Source organism: Cnephaeus nilssonii, assembly GCF_951640355.1.
Source record: "Cnephaeus nilssonii genome assembly, chromosome: 20".
Classification (NCBI taxonomy): domain Eukaryota; kingdom Metazoa; phylum Chordata; class Mammalia; order Chiroptera; family Vespertilionidae; genus Cnephaeus; species Cnephaeus nilssonii.
Window position 1 is genome coordinate 40854063 of NC_137091.1, and position 10707 is coordinate 40864769.

Sequence of the window (10707 nt, forward strand, 5' to 3'; positions counted from 1 at the left end):
AAATAAAGATTGACTACAGCCGAAACCGGTTTGGCTCAGTGGATAGAGCGTCGGTCTGCGGACTGAAGGGTCCCAGGTTCGATTCCGGTCAAGGGCATGTACATTGGTTGCGGGCACATCCCCGGTGGGGGGTGTGCAGGAGGCAGCTGGTCGATGTTTCTCTCTCATCGATGTTTCTAGCTCTCTATCCCTCTCCCTTCCTCTCTGTAGAAATATCAATAAAATATATTTAAAAAAAAAAAAAGATTGACTACAGGATCCTAGCTGGTGAAATAAAGTTACCTGAATCCCTGAATCTGATCATTTATTCCCCAGTTGGGAGAATTTGGTGAAACATTTCTGTCTATCCTTATAGGCTTTTGGAAGTTCAACGTTCTTATTGAAAGTGAATCATTTTTGAGAGTTTAAGTTTGAGTCGGATCTCCAAATCTTCAAAATTTAAGAGTTTAACTTTAAGAGTCTAATGTTCAAATCAGATAGCGGGGTAACTGGATTGGCAAAAAGCATATTTAGCCGAAACCGGTTTGGCTCAGTGGATAGAGCGTCGGCCTGCGGACTCAAGGGTCCCAGGTTCGATTCCGGTCAAGGGCATGTACCTTGGTTGCGGGCACGTCCCCAGTGGGGGATGTGCGGGAGGCAGCTGGTCGATGTTTCTCTCTCATCGATGTTTCTGGCTTTCTATCCCTCTCCCTTCCTCTCTGTAAAAAATCAATAAAATATATTAAAAAAAAAAAAAAAAAAAAGCTCCCCATTGCAGGTAATCCAGTGGAGACCCAGTGATCTAGTCTAAGGTGTGGCAGGGTCCTCTGGCATCGACAGAGGGCCATCCAACAGGAACTCCCAGCTCCCCAGGAACCCAGAGATTTTTTCTTTGTAGACACTTTTTAGTAATTAAACTTTAGAAATTAATTAAGAGATTGAGGGAAAGTGAGGATGTTTTGTCATAGCCATGAAGGTGCTATTTTAAGGACTTTTTACTGTAGGTACTTTCAAGCACACACACATACCGGAAACAGCATACTTCCACGTAGACTCATCTTGTGCTATTCTGTCCCCCTTTGCCCTCATTAGGGCACTGAATTGGGTTCCTGCATTATTTTGCTCAAAATATTACTTTCACTTAAAACATCATTGAAAAGTAGATGACTTTCGCCTTGGCCAGGTAGCTCAGTTAGTGTCGTCCCATACGCCAAGGTTGCGGGTTTGATTCTTGGTCAGGGCACATACAAGAATCAACCAATGAATGCATAAATAAGTGGAGCAACAAATCTCTCTCTCCCTCTCTCTCTCTCTCAATAAATGAAAAAATTTTAAGAAGTAGATGATTTTCAAAGTGTAAATTTGGCTTATGTTCTAAGATGCAAATCTTTATGAATGCCACGAACAGTTTCTTAAAGGGTGTTGCTGCAACCTCAAATGAATTCTTAGCTAACGTTCTCTTTCCATATTGAACAGTTTCAACTTTATTTTTTATAGATGTATTTTCTATATATTCCAACATTTATTAGGAGCTGAAGAGTAGTTGCAGAGTGCTTGAATGATATGCAAACATTCAGTGGCAAGGAAAGAAATTTTGGCTGCATTACTCGTTATCCGGTTTAACGAATGTGCAGAACAGGGGTTTGCTCTTCCAGGAAGAGGGAAGGAGGCAAGTTAGGAGGTTTTGCCTGGAGTCTCTTCCCCAGAACCAACCACCTATTGGAGTAGGTCTGGATGTCCTCAGCTGCCTGGTGCTTGAGTGTCCAAATGGGACTGTTTGAATGCCTTAGAATTTTCTCAAGGATCTTCGGTCGTATTCCAGAAGCTTCCATTTTTATGAATACCTCACCTCTCAAATGATCCCCCCCCCCCCCCGCCAGATTTAGTTTGTGTAATCCGTTTCCTAAATGTGATGTCCCCAATTATATCATCTACTGGACAAATCCCGAGTTTATATATAGGAATAGGTGCAACCGGGAAATCTGTCCACCTAGCAATACTTGTTAACTGACCTGTTAACTACAAACAGGCTTTGTGCCAAAATAATTGAGAAACACTTAGTATTCCTTACCTTATGTGAAATAAGTCCATTCATTAATCAAACATACAATATTGTAACGAGTTGTGGTGTATTTTTAAAATATATTTTATTGATTTTTTACAGAGAGGAAGGGAGAGGGATAGAGAGCCAGAAACATCGATAAGAGAGAAACATCAACCAGCTGCCTCCTGCACACTCCCTACTAGGGATGTGCCCACAACCAAGGTACATGCCCTTGATTGAAATCGAACCCGGGACCCTTCAGTCCGCAGGCCGACGCTCTATGCACTGAGCCAAACCGGTTAGGGCATGAGGTGTGGTTTTTATTTTATGTGACCCCCTAGCACCATGGTCGGCAAACTGCGGCTCGCGAGCCACATGTGGCTCTTTGGCCCCTTGAGTGTGGCTCTTCCACAAAATACCACGGCCTGGGCGAGTCTATTTTGAAGAAGTGGCGTTAGAAGAAGTTTATGTTTAAAAAATTTGGCTCTCAAATAAATTTCAATCGTTGTACTGTTGATATTTGGCTCTGTTGACTAATGAGTTTGCCGACCACTGCCCTAGCGTGATGTTCATTGCTGCCAATCTTTATGTTCGGCACAAATATTCTTCCACACAATGGTGGACTTTTCTTCTGGAACTCTGGTCACTGCCTTGCCAAAACTGAATTGTGTATATTGTGCACCAATATTTTCTTTTGTTATTTTCATATAAGCCTTGCCTTTTTCAGATCAGATCTTAAGTTTTTTACAGTTCAGTAGTGTTAAGTATATCCATACTGTTGTGCAACCAATCTCTAGAACTTTTCATCCTGCAAAACTGAAATTGCAATCCTGTTGAAAAACAACTTCTCATACTCCCTTCCCCCAGTCCCTGGCAACCATTATTACTCTCCTTTGTGTTTCTATGAATTTGACTAACCTAGAGACCTAAGTGGAATTGTACAGTATTTATCTTTTTATGACTGGCTCATTTCATTTAGCATAATGTCTTCAAAGTTCGTTCATGTTGTAGCATGTGCCGGAATTTCCTTCCTTTTCAAGGTTGGATAATATTCCTTTGAATGGATATACCGCATTTTGTTTGTCCATGCATCCATTGATGTAACATGCGTTGCTCCCACCTGTTGGCTATTGTGAACAATAAGCAGTGAACATGGGTGTACAAATATCTGTTCAGGACTTTGCTTTTTCAGATCCTAACTTTGCGAATATTTGCTAAGATAATGCTAACATTGCACACCATTGAGGATGTGTCCCTCCCCTTCTTATTTTCAAATATGTGATCAAAGCTGCCAAGCTGTGTGTGGCTCATTGGGAGGCAAGACTGGCGTGGACACGAATGCTCAGGATTGTGGGAGGAAAGGGAAGGAAGCAGGACTGGGCAGAGGGAGAAGGTGGGCTGTGATTCAGTCCCCAAAGGGCCCAGTCCACCCCAGGGGGAGCTCTGGCCTGAGGGTCTGCAGCGGAGGCAGTGCCCAGGGGGGCCCCCGCTGACAGAGCAAGTCCTTCATTTCGGAACAGATCTTGGTGGCAAACCACAGCACCCACTACACTCTACTCATTCTCTTTTTCAGCATTTTTTTCCATGTCCACAGATTGAAATAAAGATTGACTACAGCCGAAACCGGTTTGGCTCAGTGGATAGAGCGTCGGTCTGCGGACTGAAGGGTCCCAGGTTCGATTCCGGTCAAGGGCATGTACATTGGTTGCGGGCACATCCCCGGTGGGGGGTGTGCAGGAGGCAGCTGGTCGATGTTTCTCTCTCATCGATGTTTCTAGCTCTCTATCCCTCTCCCTTCCTCTCTGTAGAAATATCAATAAAATATATTTTAAAAAAAAAAAGATTGACTACAGGATCCTAGCTGGTGAAATAAAGTTACCTGAATCCCTGAATCTGATCATTTATTCCCCAGTTGGGAGAATTTGGTGAAACATTTCTGTCTATCCTTATAGGCTTTTGGAAGTTCAACGTTCTTATTGAAAGTGAATCATTTTTGAGAGTTTAAGTTTGAGTCGGATCTCCAAATCTTCAAAATTTAAGAGTTTAACTTTAAGAGTCTAATGTTCAAATCAGATAGCGGGGTAACTGGATTGGCAAAAAGCATATTTAGCCGAAACCGGTTTGGCTCAGTGGATAGAGCGTCGGCCTGCGGACTCAAGGGTCCCAGGTTCGATTCCGGTCAAGGGCATGTACCTTGGTTGCGGGCACATCCCCAGTGGGGGGTGTGCAGGAGGCAGCTGATCAATGTTTCTAACTCTCTATCCCTCTCTCTTCCTCTCTGTAAAAAATCAATAAAATATATTTTTAAAAAAAATTTTTAAAAAAAGCATATTTAGCCCTGGCCAGTGTGGCTCAGTCGATTGGGCGTGGTCCCATGTACGAAAGGGTTGCCGGTTTGATTTCCGGTCAGGGAATGCCCAGGTTTCGGTCTCCATCTCCGCTGAGGGGCGTGCAGGAAGGAAGCAGATCGATGTTTCTCACATCGATGTTTCTCTCTCTCTTCCTCTTTCTCTAAAAATCAATTAAAAATATATTAAGCATATTTAATGAAAGGCTTCTTCATTTATCTCTCTCTCAGTCATTTCTTGAAAATGTTTCCTGGTGGCTTACATGGAGGTGGGAGGTAAATTCAAGCCAATCGTGAACACATCTGGATTCATCTACATAACAGCTGTGGAAAGTCCTCCCCCACCGTATTTTCCACGAAAGCTTATTCAATGATCTAGTTAGTTTTATAATAGTTTTCCATTTTCTGATCCTAATTATCTATCCTTCTTGGTAAATGTAAAAATAGGCTTGATGTTTTATTTTAGAATTTTAATATCTTAAAATAATATGTAGGTAAGTCATTACATTTTAATGATAGTTAATTTTTTAAACATTTAAAAAATGTTTTTATTGATTTTAGAGAGGGGGGGAGGAGGGAAACATTGATGAGAGCGAAACATCGACAGGCTGCCTCCTGCACACCCCCTACTGGGGATTGAGAGCCCATAACCCTGGCATGTACCCTGACCAGGAATGGAATTGGTGACCTCCTGGCAAATGGGATGACACTCAATCAACTGAGCCACACGAGCCAGGCAATAGTTAATTTTTATACTGCTGGAGAATTTTAAAGCAACAATAACTACTATAAAAACATAATTAACCGGCTATTGTGTAATACTCTCTAATTTCCACCCACCTCCGTTCTCTGTGAATTACTAATGGTAACAGTATATTAGTTATTACACAGCGATGTGTGCCAAGTGAGAGGACATGTGAATTTAAGTTTAGAACTCACTAGTTCTGGTCTGTTACGGAAAATAACTAGCAGAAAATATGAACTGCAATATGAAACACTGAATGTGGCCAGTGCACAGATACCAATAGGGATTAAAAAAAGAAGAAAAAAAAAGATGCTCTGTGTATCAGGTGGAAGAGCAGTTCTTTGTTTAGAAGTACCGGCTATTTTATTTATTAATTATTATTTTTAATCCCTACCTGAGGATATGCTTATTGATTTTAGAGAGAGGGGAATGGATAGAGAGAAAGAGAGAGAGAGAGAGAGAGAGAGAGAGAGAGAGAGAGGTGAGAGAGAACATTGATTGGTTTCCTTCCGTCCAGGCAACCTAGGTATGTGCCCTGACCAGAAATCGAACCCGAAACCTTTCGGTATAAAGGACAACGCTCCAACCAACTGAGCCGCACAGCCAGGGTGAAGCACAGGCTATTTTAGATGATAAGAGATCAACCATGTGTTCCCATTTTCACACTGATTTCTCCTTGGTCAGTGGAAGAGGAATGGTGGCTACCAACCCTGTTGAAAGAAGGTACTTTACTGCCATCTGCTGGAACACTGTTGCGATAAACTAGAAATCCCTGCAGTCACAAAAAGAGTAAGACACTACACAAAAATATTTTTTTAATTGTTTCCAAACTAATAGAAATGCCTGTGGTGTGATTGGCACCTCCTTAGGGGTAGTGCTCCTGTGCAGCGCCCAACACGAACAACGGTGCGTGGTGACTGTGGAAAGCCTCACACAGATGGGGCAGATGTGGGGGGAGGATGGCTCATGACAAAGAGGAAGACAGAGGCTTCTAGGAAGAGACCCTCAGCCAGGAGCAGCAGAACTTGGGAGTTAGGATGGGATTTTAGGAACATCTAAAGCAGTGGTTCTCAACCTTTCTAATGCCGCCGCAACCCTTTAATACAGTTCCTCATGTTGTGGTGACCCCCAACCATAAAGTTATTTTCGTTGCTACTTCATAACTCTAATTTTGCTACTCTTATGAATCGTAATGTAAATATCTGTGTTTTCCGATGGTCTTAGGCTCTACAGCAGCGGTTCTCAACCTGTGGGTCGCAACCCACAGGTTGAGAACCACTAGCAGGGTCGCCTAAGACCATCGGAAAGCGCCCCGCCCACGCTTTCCCTCCTGCAGCCACCTTGCTTTCCGCTCTCCCTCCCTCTTCCTTCTATGCTGTCTTCAGTCTTCACTCCTCCCTCCCTCCATGTATGCAAATTAATGGCCATCTTTGTTGGGTTAATTTGCATACTCGCTCTGATTGGCTGTGGGCGTAGCGAAGGTATGGTCAATTAGCATTTTTCTCTTTTATTAGTGTAGAGATTATTACTACTAGAGGCCCGGTGCACAAAATTCATGCACGGGGGCAGGGAGGTCCCTCAGCCCAGCCTGCACCCTCTTGTGATCTGGGACCCCTCGGGGGATGTCCGACTGCCAGTTTAGGCCGGATGTGGGATCGGGCCTAAACTGGCAGTTGGACATGCCTCTCGCAATCCAGGACCGCTGGCTCCTAACCGCTGGCCTGCCTGCCTGCCTGCCTGATCGCCCCTAACCACTCTGCCTGCCTGGCTGATCACCCCTAACCACTCTACCAGCCTGGCTGATCACCCCTAACCACTCTGCCTGCCTGCCTGATCACCCCTAACCACTCTGCCTGCCTGCCTGATCACCCCTAACTGCCTCTGCCTGCCTGCCTGATTGCCCCTAACCGCTTCTGCCTTGGCCCCCGCTGCCACAGCTTCGTCCAGAAGGACGCCGGAATGACGCCCGGAAGGTCATTCGGCTGTCCAGTCTAATTAGCATATTATGCTTTTATTATTATAGATTTTTAACCTGGGCCAACAGTTTCTCAGGGATATTGTTTCCCCTGCAGACACTGTCATTCCTACCAGTGACATTATAATGACTGCTCTGGTAGGAAATGGGATCATGGTTTCCCCGAACTATAACTCAATTTGGGGCTTTCTCACACCCACAGGCATGAACCTTGGCAACGACAGGCTCACCATCCAAGTATTAGAGTTCTACTTGGTATGATTTTTTTCTCCTCTTAGGAAGTTTCAGAAAAGGTAACTTTTGGTATTGGGGCTTTATCTTGAAATCCTAGTACGTTTTCTTACTTGGGAAGGGGAGGTGTGCCATATTAAATCTGAAGCTTATAAACAAATCTGTGACCCTCATTTTTTGTGTATTTAGTTATCCTTTCTCCCCTGCTTTTTCTTTTTGTTCTTGGCTACCTGAGACCTCCTGTTCATCATTTCTCACTATTAGACTTGCCAGAATTCTTTCCCTTCTAACCTCTTGAATATTTCCTTTAAAGTTGGGGACCACAGCACCTCTATTTTAAGAATATTATGAGGAATAAATAAAATCATATACATGTCTGGTTTTCAGCATGGACATAGAAAATGTGGGTTCATTTTTTTTATTGTTTTCTCTGTGGTCAAGATTGGCTTTGGAAAAACATTCATAAAAAGCTATCCCTTTGGATGATGTGAGGAGAAGGCATAGCCCTCTTCTCCTCAGGTTCTTCTTAGACCACAGGAAAGAGATGTAATTGTTGACTCCGAGTCCCTTAAGGTGAGACATATTCCTTAATTTATTTCCCAGAATCAATAATGGATATAAAGACACCCATTGACCAGACCTGAGCCTGAGTCATAAAATGGGCCATGGCGCCCTGGCCGGTTTGGCTCAGTGGATAGAGCATCAGCCTGTGGACCATAGGGTCCCAGGTTTGATTCTGGTCAAGGGCATGTACCTTGGTTGCAGGCTCCTCCCCAGCCTGGGCCCTGGTCAGGGATCCCGCAGGAGGCAACCGATCAATGTGTTTCTCTCACATCGATGTTTCTCTCTGTCTTTCCCTCTCTCTTCCATTCTCTTTAAAAATCAATGGAAAAATACCCTTGGGTGAGGATTAACAAAAACAAACAAACAAACAAACAATAAATAAATAAATGTGATTAAATGCTTTTTAAAAAATGGGGCATGGCATTAAGATAGGAAATCCCTAATTCTGGAAGGTTCCCTCTCAGATGCCCAGGTCTGACCCACCCTGCCCTTGGTGCTAGAGAGGAAATGAAACACACCAGTGAACAGATATGCCATGCCAGGGCAGGGCCCAGCTAAGAGCCCTTGAATATAGGGTTATTTTTAACATTAGGAACCACACGAAGGCTGCCACCTTGCTTTCTCCCCACCTGGCTGAGGCCCAATTCCTAAAGAAAGGAAAACCTGAATCCATAACCTTCCTTACTTTGGGACTTCCTTTTCTGCCTCAGTATCTGACTTCCTGCTATTGCCCCTTTAATGACTGACTCATTTCTCCTTTCTCGCCCTTATTTTTGTGCGTTTTTTTTTGATAAAGGAAACCTGGCTCCAAAATATCTGTATGTCTGTGTTCTGATTCCACATTGTAGTTCTCATGATCTCATGCCTGGTGTTCTCTCTCCCTACTGTACTTGTTTCTAAGGATTGGTGCTAATTTACCACAACACACGTAGGCTCTGTGGGCTGATCACAGAGTCTGCCTTGGGGTGCATGACTCCTGGAAGGCAGAGGGAAGTGGGGGAACTCGGGGAACCTGGCTGGTGCGCCCATTCCCCGGCTGCTGGGAGTGTTGGCTGCTAAAGCCTCACACCTGCCCCCTCTCAGGGGCCCTGCCCGTTGATGAGGAGCAGCCTTAAATCCAAGGTTACCTGAATGGCCAGGGGCCAATGACACACGGAAGCGGGGTCTGTAAGCCCGCCTGCTGTCTCAGTGAGGCGCTAACTCCGTGTGTGCACCTGCCTCTCCCCCCGCCCCCGCCCACTGGGGCCAGGCCAAGACCACACTGTTGCTTAGCCTCTCTCCCCTGCCCTACCTGCTCCTCCCCCTCTCCTGAAAGCGCTCCCAAAATAAAGCACTTTGACTGCTTCTCCATCTCAGGCTCTGCTCCAGGAGACGTGACCTAAAACGCTGGTAGTCGTATTTCATATTGGACTTGAGGCTCAACAGAAAAGGCATAAGACCCCAAATCTAAGCTCCTGAGACCTGGTATTCCTGTCATTAAAGACGTCCCTGGGATAGAGGGTGGGGTCTCTTCAGCACCATGTGTGTGGGGCTGGAAACAGGAAGTGGGGGCCTTCCCATGGTGCCATTATGCCGAAACTCTTGGAAATGCTTTTAGATCCCCATTGAGAAGGACACCAGGCCTACCTGCCTGCTTGCCTGCCTCCTTTCTCCCCTTTCTTCCTCCCTCCTTTCCTCTTCCTTTTTGTTACCATAACTATGGTTAAAATGGAATAAAAAATTTTTCCATTACTATTTACATTCAATGTTATTTTGTGTTAATTTCAGGTGTACAGCACAGAGGTTACTCAATCATATGTCTTACAAAGCGTATCCCCTAAAATGGATTTTAAGGTGATATTGCTAATCTGTGATTCCCTCTCCCTTCAAATACCTCAGCTCCATCCTCAGAATCACAAAGGGGCTTTACTGTCTACACCCAGGAAGAAAGGTGAGGTGTCTACTGACTTCTGAGATTCTGGGGTGAGAATCTGTAGATGAGATTCTGTTTAATTCCGCATTTCTGAGGAGACTAGGCTTAAGTATAACATAGGAGTTGGGAGTAAAAGATGTGGGGCAGCCCTAGCCGATTTGGTTCAGTGGATAGAGTGTCAGCCTGTGAACTGAAGAGTCCTGGGTTTGACTCAGGTCAAGGGCACATGCCTGGGCTGTGGGCTCAATCCCCAGTAGGGGGCGTGCAAGAGGCAGCCAATCAATGATTCTCTCTCATCTTTGATGCTTCTATCTCTCTCCCCATCTCCCTTCCTCTCTGAAATCAATAAAAACATATTAAAAAAAAAAGATTTGGGGCACCATGCTTGGAATCAAAGGCTCCTTCATTACCGTGGTGTGATTTTAAAGTGATTTATTACATTTTTACCATCTGAAAATGGGTGGTGATCACAGTCATTATTAATTAAAATGAAACAAAAAATAAGTATAGTACTTTATGTTTTCATTTAATGTTTTTTAATACGGCTAATTAATTAATTAATGACTAATTGTCGGTAAGGAAACTGTGGATTATTACCACTTATTATTATCAAAACGCAGTCACAGTTTCCCAGGCATATATAAGTAGTCGCTGGTAGTCAGATAAACTAACACATATCCAGTTAGACAACACTGTACTGTTTTTCAATCCCAGCTGGACAGTGATCCACTTTCATTATCACCATGGTATGCACACAAAAGAAATGCCTATCAAAAAAAAAATCTTACAAATATTACTCATCTCCAATGACTGATATTAATAGAACCACGCAATGTGACAGACCTCCTCACATCTCTGTCAGTCCTACGGAGAACTTCGCATACATCCCCATGGTCACAATATCCGTTCA